This window comes from Beta vulgaris, chromosome 7 (assembly GCF_026745355.1).
Source record: "Beta vulgaris subsp. vulgaris cultivar EL10 chromosome 7, EL10.2, whole genome shotgun sequence".
In the NCBI taxonomy this organism is placed as follows: Eukaryota; Viridiplantae; Streptophyta; class Magnoliopsida; order Caryophyllales; family Amaranthaceae; genus Beta; species Beta vulgaris.
This window is the reverse complement of record NC_079208.1, coordinates 44365946-44376875: the sequence shown is the minus strand read 5'-3', so window position 1 is coordinate 44376875 and position 10930 is coordinate 44365946.

The window sequence follows — 10930 nt, the reverse complement described above, 5'->3', positions numbered from 1 at the left end:
ACTTGTTACTTTCTTCTGCAATTCCCACAAGAGCTTTTCAGGTTCTCTTTCCTCCATCTCTCACCTCCTTTATTTTTCTCTCCTCTATCCATTGTTGACTATATTGATAGTTCAAGAGTTCAATTACAATTGTTCACTCTCATATTATCTGTCGTTAATTTAGTTATTCTTATAAATTTGTTGTATGCTTTAAGTGTATAAATCTGTAGTTATAATCAATGTAGATAAGAGATTTGTTCAAAAGGAATTATCTTATGAAGTATGAAGGTGAACTAAATTTGTTGTAGTTCAACATTAGAAGACCAAAACAAAAGAAATTTACAAATTAGAATTTGCTAAAAAAAGTAAACAAGTTATAATGTACTCATAAACTTATAAATTCCGAAATTACAAATTAACTCTTATCACTATAAATTCACTGATCTTTAATTTTTAAATTCCCAAATTTGTAAATTTATAATCACAAACCCACAAATTCATAAATTCAAAAATTCACGAATCATCAATCACAAGTTTATAATCAGCAATTAAAATTCAATGGAAAGCCAATTGAAAGAACTTTTAAGAAAGAAAGAATTTTAAACTAAAAAAACTCTAGAAGTCCAAACATTGACTCCGGCATGGAGCAACTCGGCTCGGCAATCCGAGATCTCGCCGTCATAAACTAAAAGCCCCGACCTTTTGAGAGAGAGGAGAAAGAAGGAGAGGTAAGGAGGATTGGAGAGAGAGAAAATTGGGAAGTAGTTCAGAAACAGTTAGGGCTCAAAGTAGGAAACACGCTTTTTTTTTTGGAAAATTGGAATTTAATAATCCAACCTTTAACCGATCTTCTTAAAACAGTCCCACTTATAAGTTATTTTTGAATAACCCAACCTTTTGATGGTATCTTCTCAAAATGGTCCCAGGTGACTTGTGACCTGAACATCAGGTAATTTTTACCCCCTCCTTCTACTCATTTCTCTCTCTTCCCCCTTCACCTCCTTACTCATTTCTCTCTCTTCCCCCTTCACCTCCTTGGTTCAGTTTGACCCCTCAGATCTCTTCCATCGGCCGCCGCGCTATCGACCCTTTCCCTCTTCGTCGCCGTTTTTTTGTTTCTCCAGTCTCTCTCCTTCTCAAGATTCGTCCGTCTTCGTCGGTCGTTCAATGACCCCGCACTAGCCACTAGGCTCCGGCCCAGCCACCAGACCCCCTACCCCATCTCTCTCTTTGTCGTCGCTTCTCTCTCTCCTCGAATTGCGTGTACGATCGTCGTCAATAGTGGTGGTGTCGGGAAAGCTCAGGGAGAGGAGAGGGTATAAAAGAGATGTAGGGAGAGAAAAGGGGAGGGATGTCGGGGGTACGGGGCAAAGGGAAAGGGGGGAGGGTGGCGGGGTAGGCTACCAGCGAAGGGTGGGGGATTACAGGGGGTTTATGTGGGGTGGGAATCGGGTGGGGGTGGATTCAGGGTTTGCAGCAGGCTGGGTTAGGGGTGGGAACCAGGTGGGGGCTGGGGTGGGGGTGGATTTAGGATTGGGGGTGGGTTGCTGCGAACTAGGGTGCGAGTGGCAGTGGGGCTGCAATGACTTAGGGTGGTGGGGTAGGTGGGTGGGGATGCAACGGCTTTGGGTGGGGTGGGGATGCAGCGGCTTTGGGTGGGGTGGGGCTGCATCAGCTTGGGATGGGGTGGATATAAGGGGGTGGGGTGGGGTGGGGTGGGGTCGCAGGAGGTAGGGGTAAGGGATGGGAGTAATGGTGACTAGGTGGTGGTGGTTGTGGAGGAGAAGAGGTATAGGTGGGAGAAAATGGAATGACCAACGAGAGTGTGACACGTGTTATAATTGACCTGTTATACAGGTTCCAACAGGTCAAGGACCATTATGAGAAGATAGCACCAAAAGATTGGATCGTTCAAAAATAATTCATAAGTGGGACTGTTTTAAGAAGACCGCTTAAAGGTTGGATTATTAAAATCTAATTTTCCTTTTTTTTTACTTTTCTCTCTGTTTTTTTAAAAGAAAACTCAATTTTTTTCAAAAATTCAGGGGTAGCAGGTGCTACCCCTTGTTACAGTGTAGCTCCGCCGCTGATTGGGATGGAGCAAGACTCTTGGCCTGATGGACATATTACTAACATATTAATATATTATTACTACTTTAATATGATAATTATTTTTTTTGGTGTGATTAATATGATAATTATTAATGTTAAGCCTTATTTGACCAAAATTATAATATTGTAATGATGACTCATTTCCTAATTTAGTGTTTTGGTGCTTGCTCAAAACTTATTCCATACTCTAGTGTCTAGGTAGGCTTGGGATTCCAAACCTAAGTATTATTTAGTTACACACTCCAACTCTCCCCACCATAACTGTAAATTGAAGAAAACAAAAAAAAAACTTGTTTTCATTCTTCTTTTCACGATAGCACCATAATATGTACTATGCGAGGCATGACATAAAATCTGGAGGGATCAATTGCTTCCCCTGATTTCAGATCAAACCCCATACACAAATGACCTCTTTACAATCACAGAGTTGGCTGAAACTAGAAGAACCTCCTAGCAATGGTACGGGTAAAGGTGGAAAGCTTGCAAGTTGCATATATGTAGCTCCCTGCAGCTTATCAGCCTTACTGGGAAATTTGGTAAATATGTGTTTGAACGAAGTTCCGAAGCATGTATTTCAAGTTATAACAGTTGTGACAAATGCAATAAACGAAGCAAAGAATAAAGAACAATTAACATAGAGAATAAATGTGGTTCCCTAACAATGTGTTAGCTACTGATTTTATTAGGTTTTATGAGAGAGTACAAATTATAGAATACTTGAGTGCTTAAGTGTTTCAATGACCACAAGAAGTATTTATATGCTAGGGTTATCAATTAGCTTTCCTAAACTATACTAGAAAACTAATTAATGAAACAGATCACCTGAGAGAGCTTCAACCAAGACATAAATCCGCAGTAATTCCCGCGGACGTGGGAAGCAACCTGTGACCTTCTCGTCATATTCGCGGGTGCGGGCACCAGCCTGCAGGCTAGCAATAATGCTGAACTTTGTAAGGCGATATCATGCGGGTGCTGGAAAAGAAGCTTGGACTACAGTGATGAAACCTGCTAGCAGCCAGCTCATCCCAAACACACGCACAATCATCTTCAATGCAGTATAATAATTCAACAAATCAACACCTTGACTTGAATTCTCTCCAACAGAGCAGATGAACAAATAACCCTAATGCAGTGTTCAAAGCTAGCTCGTAGTACTTATTTTCATCACCCTAATCATATTCTCACTTGTCATAATTTGATATCTCACATCAATGTGCTTACTCCTCTCATGATGGACTTGATCCTTGGCTAGGCATATTGCACTCAGACTATCACGATACACAATGTCCTGATCGTGGTGTAGACCAAGCTCACTAACTAGCCCTTTAAACCATATTCTCTCTTAAGCAGCTTCTGTCAACACCATGTACTCTGCTTTAGTAGTAGATGAAGTAATTTTATCCTGCAAAGTTGCGTTCCAACTTACAACATAACCACCAAGATAACTAGTCATAGACCTCGTATTGGCAAAATCTCTAGCATAATCAGAATTAGAATAACCACTAAACACTATGTATCATTCCCATAAATGAGACCAACATTAGACATACCTCTAAGATAACGAAGAATCATCTTTTCAGCTTGACAGTGTTCCTTCTCAGGTTACCCCATGAACCTAGTAACAACACTAACAGCACATCATGTGCAAGATTCGGTATAGTGCAAACCATATCATACATCACGCTTTCAAATGCACTAGCATATGGGACTCGAGACATATAGTCCATCTCAACATCAGACCAGTGTGTAAAAGCAGAAGACAGATGTATATTTGTAGCACTAGGAGTATACATAGGCTTAGTTGATGACATGCCAAATCTTGAATTTGAATGTAACCTTTCTGTGACAAGAAAAGCTACATCTGATCTCTTTCTCTATAAATCTCCATTTCCAGAATCTTTTGTGAAGCACTTAAATCCTTCATCTCAAGCTCAGCACTAAGAAGACCCTCCGAATTTGAATGTCAGACTTGGTCTTTGCATCTATGAGCATATCATCTACATACAGGACCAGATAAATCAATCCGTAATCCAACTTGTTGTGATACACAACAACCATACAGACTCTTGTTATAGCCCGACTTAATCATATAGCCACCGAACCTTTTGTACCACTACCTAGGAGACCGGTTTAGTCCATGCAAGGATTACTTCAATCTGTAAACAAAATTTTCTTTTCCAGGAATTTGAAACCCATATGGTTGAGTCATATAAATCTCCTCTTCTAACTCCCCATGTAGGAAAGTTGTTTTCACATCAGGTTGCTCAAGTTCAAGATTTTGATGTGCAATTATCGCTAATAACACCCTAATGGAAGTGTGTCTCATCACTTTTGAGAAAATCTCATTATAATCAATCCATTCCCTTTACGTGAACCCTCTTGAAACAACCCAAGCTTTATACTTGACCCATTTGCATGTAACAATCTTTCTCTCCTTAGGACGTTTGAGTAGCTCCTATGTCTGACTTCTATCAAGAGACTTCATCTCATCTCCAATTGCAGCGAGCTATTGAGCAGACTCACTACCTGAAACAACTTCTTTGTAGGTGGATGACTCATGAGTATCTACCTCTTTAGCAACCTAAAATGCCACTAGTAGAGAAATCCAAATTTGCGTTAGTGTATGTGCGTCGCACGGAATGATACCCAGTTTGTGGTACGATGCTCCGACCATCGACCCGGGTAGGACGTTCTCAATCGCGGGACGAACGCGATACAGATCCTAAGGGCCGCGAACCAGTTCATGCATCCAAGCGAACCTTTTTGGTCGGAGAAATTGAAGGCTAAGTCCAGCATTTAAGGCAAATTTTCAAAACCTAGATATGGGGTTTGAGTATAGAAAACCTAGATCTAGAAAATGGGGAAGAATTGTGTGATGTCTTATATGGAGACATTGGGGCTTTTTCTCAGCATGTTGAGTCGAATTTAATGGTATAATTTTCTGGTCGGAATATCATTCGTAGGCCAATCCTCCGGCCAACGGCCACCGTAGAGAAGAGGGGGTAGAGGAGAAAGATAATGTTTATCGAAAAAATAAAAGAAGCAATGAAGCATAGACTTAGTCATTTTTTCTTTATGGGGTTTTTTTTACATAGTACCCCTGTGTTTAATGAAATTCTATATTGTACCTGATGTTTTTGAAATTTTCACGTTGTACCCCTAAGATTTATTAATGTTGTACAAAATACTCAACACGATATAAAATAGTAGATTTTGGACTTTCTTACCTTGTGGGCATAGAGTAGGATTTTGGAGCCTTGTTAGATTACTGAGGTTTGGAATTGATAAATTAAAGACTAACATTAAGAGTAGAAATTTTTATCAGTAAGGGTATTTTGAGTGACGTTTAGAGAGTTTAGGGGTACAATGTGTAGAGTTGAAAAAGGTCGAGTACAACGTAGAATTTTGAAAAACACAGGGACACTACGTAGAAAAACCCTTTTTTTATTAATTATTTGGGGTCAGGAGGGAAATGGCAGTACCACGTGAAGACCAATACAGGTGTAGTGATGTACCTTAGCTTTTTATTATTTACAAGTACGACAACTATATTGTACTTACCTCCCCTTTTATTACTTTTCAACACATTTTGACTCCTCACCTCCTCTTTTTGGATGTTTTTTCTAATCAGAAAAGAGTAAAAGTATAATAAATGCAAAGAAAAAAGCTCTTTGTTTCATAAGTAATAAGAGAATATTGTATTTCGGTTTTTGTTTTTAATTTTATTTTCCCCACTTAATCAGATTATGAAATTTAAGAGTACAAGAGTTTAAAAAAATTAATTTCATTAAAAAAAACTATGATAAAAAATGTATTCACCGTACCCGATACACTCGTAGGTAGCGTACCTCGTACCCGTTCCTGTTCCCCCGAATCGAATCGAACTGAATTCCGTATCGGGTATCAAAAGAGAACGTGCGACGTAAAAAATGACAGCAGATGGGTTGTAGGCTCATTTGCGCCGAACAGTGATGAGAATGCGACGCAAATGACGAACATGATTTGCGTCAAACATTGCTACTGTTCGACACACGCGACGCAAATGGACCATGACCTTTTAAAACTCTCCCACTCCCCGCATTTCCCCAAATCCTAACTTCATTCCCACCTCATTTCCAATCGTCGCTCTCCCACCAACGCCTACCTCATTCTCTCTCTATTCCTTCTTATTCAACGACCATTCCCTTTGTCCATCGCACCAAAAAAATCAAAAACTAAGGCGGATAAAATCACAGGATTGCAAAAAATTGACAATCTAAAACCCTCAAATCGAAGAAAGAGAGAAGAAAAAAGAAAGTACGCTCCCGATTTCACCGGTTTCTCTCTCCTCTTACTCGTTGTCAGCCTGTTACCAGTTTCACTGATTTCGCTGGTTCGTCGTTCTCTTCCCCGTGCTCTCAATGAATCCTACAGTGGCAGTTTCCGAAATCTAGTCAACATCAAGGTACACTCCCTCTTTTTTTCTCTCTTCTAAAACACGATTTCTTCGTTACCACAATTGTATTTCCTTGTTTTTTAGTTTTTTTCTCGTTTTATTTCATTTTTTCTAGGGCACACTTTACTTTTGATCTGATTCGATTCGATTCGTAGATTTGATATTTTAATCAATTAATTTGTATTTCTGGATCTGATGGATCTGTAGTGGTAGGGTAAAATTTGGTAAAAGATTGATTTTGTAGTCCATCTCCTCTGCCTGCGGCACCCTAGCCCGCTACCCCTGCCGCTGCCGCCTCCCTACCCAGCCATGCTGTAGCCGTAACCCTTCTTTGTGCCCTGCTTCAACCGACTATTTAATTATTTTTTCAAATCTGGTGGAGGAAGAGAAGAAATGGCAGACCAAACTTCTATATTTCGATCTTTCTAGACATGATTTGTATAAGTTTTTCATTTTAGATTTATATTGTTCATGTTTTTTTATTACAGAACAATTCTAGAGAGTAAAAATTTTGGTTTGGAATATGATTGGTGGTGGAATTGTTATTTAATTTGTTGCAATCAAGTATATTTTAATATGTTGCATTTAAGCGTATTTTAATTTGTTTTTTATTCTGTTGCAACCATCTGCGTCGCACATGGCTAGGCATGCGACGCAGATAGGAGACACAAATACATTATGTATGCTGGGGGGAGGCGTCATGTGCGTCGCACCTCAAGCCCTCCCCGACGCAAATAGTTCCTTAACTGCATCGTTTCCTTACCTGATGTTGATCGTGTATCCATCATTTACGTCGAGATTGGTGTCGTTGGACCGATGTCCGACGCAAATAGTGGTCTCATGTCCGACGCAAATTGACAATTTCATACTAGTGTACATAAGTAACTAGGTGCTCAAAATCATACCTCCTTGGAGGTCAAACACCAACTCTTCTAGCTCTATCAAGAGCTATGCTTCTTTGATGTGCTTCAAACGAGGCCAATTGGTCTAGAAGATTACGCCAGATCAGTTTCAAGTAGCAGCATGTTGATCTTCTCCACCTTGGTGTTGTGATTCACTCTCATCTTGAGTGACTTGTAGCTTCACCTATTTATCAATATTACTACTAACTGCACCACAAAAACCTTTAAAGTGAGGGTTAAGTATATAATTTTCATCAAAAATTACGCTACTACTAAGTATAGCTCGACTCTTAGAAGGTGGCCGGATTCTATAGCCCTTAACTCCACTCCTGAAACCCACAAATACACCATTCTTAGCTATAAGTGCTAAATTACCCTCAAATGATAATCAACAAAAAGTAATCTGCAAGCTTACCAGACCATACCTCATAAGGTGTTTTACAGTCAATACCTATGTGACATCCACGATTGATCAGATAGTAAGTTGTACTTACAGCTTCTGCCCAAAATCTTCTAGCTAAACCATCATTAGGGAGCATGCACCTCGCACTCTCCAGCAGTATCCGATTTATGTGTTTCACTACCCCATTCTATTATGGAGTATCCCTGACAGTTTGATGGTGAGCAATCCCTTCATTCTTGCAGTACTCATTAAATTCAAACCAACAAATTTACAGACGATTCTTAGTTGGCAGCCTTTTGATCTTCTTCACAGCTTGATTTTCAACTAAAGCCTTCAACTGCTTGAAATTCTTGGAAGCCTCATTTTTATGCTTCATCATATTACCTAAGTCATTTTTGAATAATCAATCATAGACAAAAAATACATGTGACCTCCAGTAAATTCAACTCGGGAAGGACCCCAACAATCAGATTGAATGTAATCAAGTATGCGCTTTGTCCTATGAACAACCTTTGGAAACTTGCTGTGATGAAGTTTCCCAAACACACAATGCTCGCAGAACTATAAATCCTATACCTTGTGCCCACAAAGAAGATCCCTTTTTGACATAATTTGCATCCCCCTTTCATCCATATGTCCAAGCCTCATATGCCAGAACTTGGTCATAGCCTCCTTATGAATCTCAAATTATGCAAGAGCAGCGTAACCTGTCACAATGGAACCTTATAGAAGATACAAGGTACCATTTTTAATACCTTTTAAAACCACCTTCGAACCCTTATTGACATCCATATTTTCACTGTTACATTGGACACTAAAACCCTTACTGTCAATAAGACTTAAAGATATCAGATTCTTTGTCATCAGTGGAACATGCCTAACTTCATTCAAGGTACAAAATGTACCATAATGAGTCCTCAACCTGATAAAGCCTAATCCAACTACTTTGCAGGCGGCACTATTAGCTATAGAAACATTTCCCCCATCTATCTGCTCATAAGTCGAAAACTACTCCGTACATTGACTAATATGATATGATGTCCTAGAATCAAGAACCCACACATCCTTATAATGTGATTGGTTATTAGTAACTAGGGCCAGATCTTTCTCAGAGTTACCATCAATTTATACCAAAGCAGCGGAATCTTTATTATGTTTTTACTGCTTTTTTTTTCTCTAGACATTCATTTTTCCAATGATCTTTCTCCTTTCTCCTTACAGTTTTTACAGACATCGTTAGTTTTAGGACCCTTAGAATTTGAATTTTTATGGTTCGATTTCCTTTTACCAAGATTTTCCATGTTCCTTTAACCCAGTAACAACTAACCCGATGTATGATTTTCTGTACCAGAACCAAATGCCTTATGACGAACCTCTCTAGTGAAGAGCATATCTTACTTCTTCCATAAAAAGACTATCTTTCCCAACAATAAAAGTATCCAAAAAATTCTCATATGATAGAGAAAAAGATACTATGAATTATAGCAACATCATCTTCATCTACTTTAGCATCAATATTACGAAGACCTAATAAGATAGTATTCAATTGATCTAAATGATCCCTGAGAGGCATACCTTCCTACATACGCAGGCTGAACAGACATTGCTTCAAAAGCAACTTGTTGGTTAGAGATTTTGTCATGTATAGACTTTCCAACTTCAACCACACACCAACAACAGATTCTTTATTAGCGACCTTAGTGATGACATCACCAGCCAATCACAACATGATTGTCGAGTGAGCCTTCTCCTCCGCGTCTGCCTTCTTCCTCGTCTTAGAAAGAGACACATACAACCCATGTTGCTTCAACAGGGCTCGCATCCTGGTCTGCTGTAGGTCAAAACTGTTTCTCCCAGTAAATTTGTCAATCTTCACGCACGTTCAAAGCAGACATCTTTGTAATTCGAGAAGTTTAGAATTTTGAACCTTAACTTAACAACGAACCTTAGCTCTTCATACCAGTTTGTTGTGACAGATGCAACAAAAGAAGTAAAGAATAAAGAACAATTGACACAAAAAATGTGGTGGCACTAACAATGTGTTTGCTACGTCCACGGGTAGAGGAGAAATCGATTATATTATATTTTAGGAAAGATTACAACTTATAGAATACTTGAGTGCTTAATTGCTTCGATGACCACAAGAAGTATTTATATGTTAGTGTTATCAATTAGCTTTCCTAACTATACTAGGAACTTAATTAATGAAACAAATGCGAGAGAGGATCGACCAAACAAAATATCAGTGCTAATTCTCACGGGCGTGGGAAGCAACCTGCTCAGCCCCACGAGCACGGGCACCAGTCTGTGGTCTGGCATAATGTTGAACTTTGTAAGGTGATGTCCTGTGGGCGAGGGAAAAGAAGCTTGGACTGCAACGATGAACCCTACGAGCAGTGGCGTATCCAGGATTCCAACCCTGTGGGTTCGGAGCTGGTAAAAAAAATACATCCATTCAGTTAGATGTTGGGGGCTCATTATCACGAATTTCACCTTCTTGTATTCGTTGCTTAGGGAGTTAGGGTTTTGGACTTTGGAGAAAATAAATGTCTGACTTTGGAGGGATACAGTTTTATGCTTAGCTAATTTAGATAAAAGAGGATAAAAGGAAAAAAAAGGCTGGTATATTGGTTTTTGCTGGATAAAAGAGGAGAAAAGGAAAAAAAAAAGGCTGGTATATTGATTTTGATGGGATTCGAACCTCAGCCCGCGCGCACACACAAAGAGTTTCATGGAGAACAAAACCACCATGACCCTCATTTCTTTCATGCTTCATAATCCACGCAAATTATATATATCATCTAGCTAAAATATTTTTTATTTAAAAAAAGAACTGGGCAAATTTTTCCCAAAAATCATTGGGTTCACCTGAACCCAGTGAACCCATAGTAAATCGCCCCTGCCTGCGAGTAGCTAGCTCATCGCAAAACACACGCACATCATCTTCAACGCAATATTCAAGGCATAGTTTAACACCAACAATGCACAAATGAGCAACACCTACTTAAGCTTATCAACAGTTGATTTAAAACCTGATTTTTTTTTTTTACCAACATTGTTTTTTTTTGTGGTGGAGGACTCAAGGTGATACTATGAGGA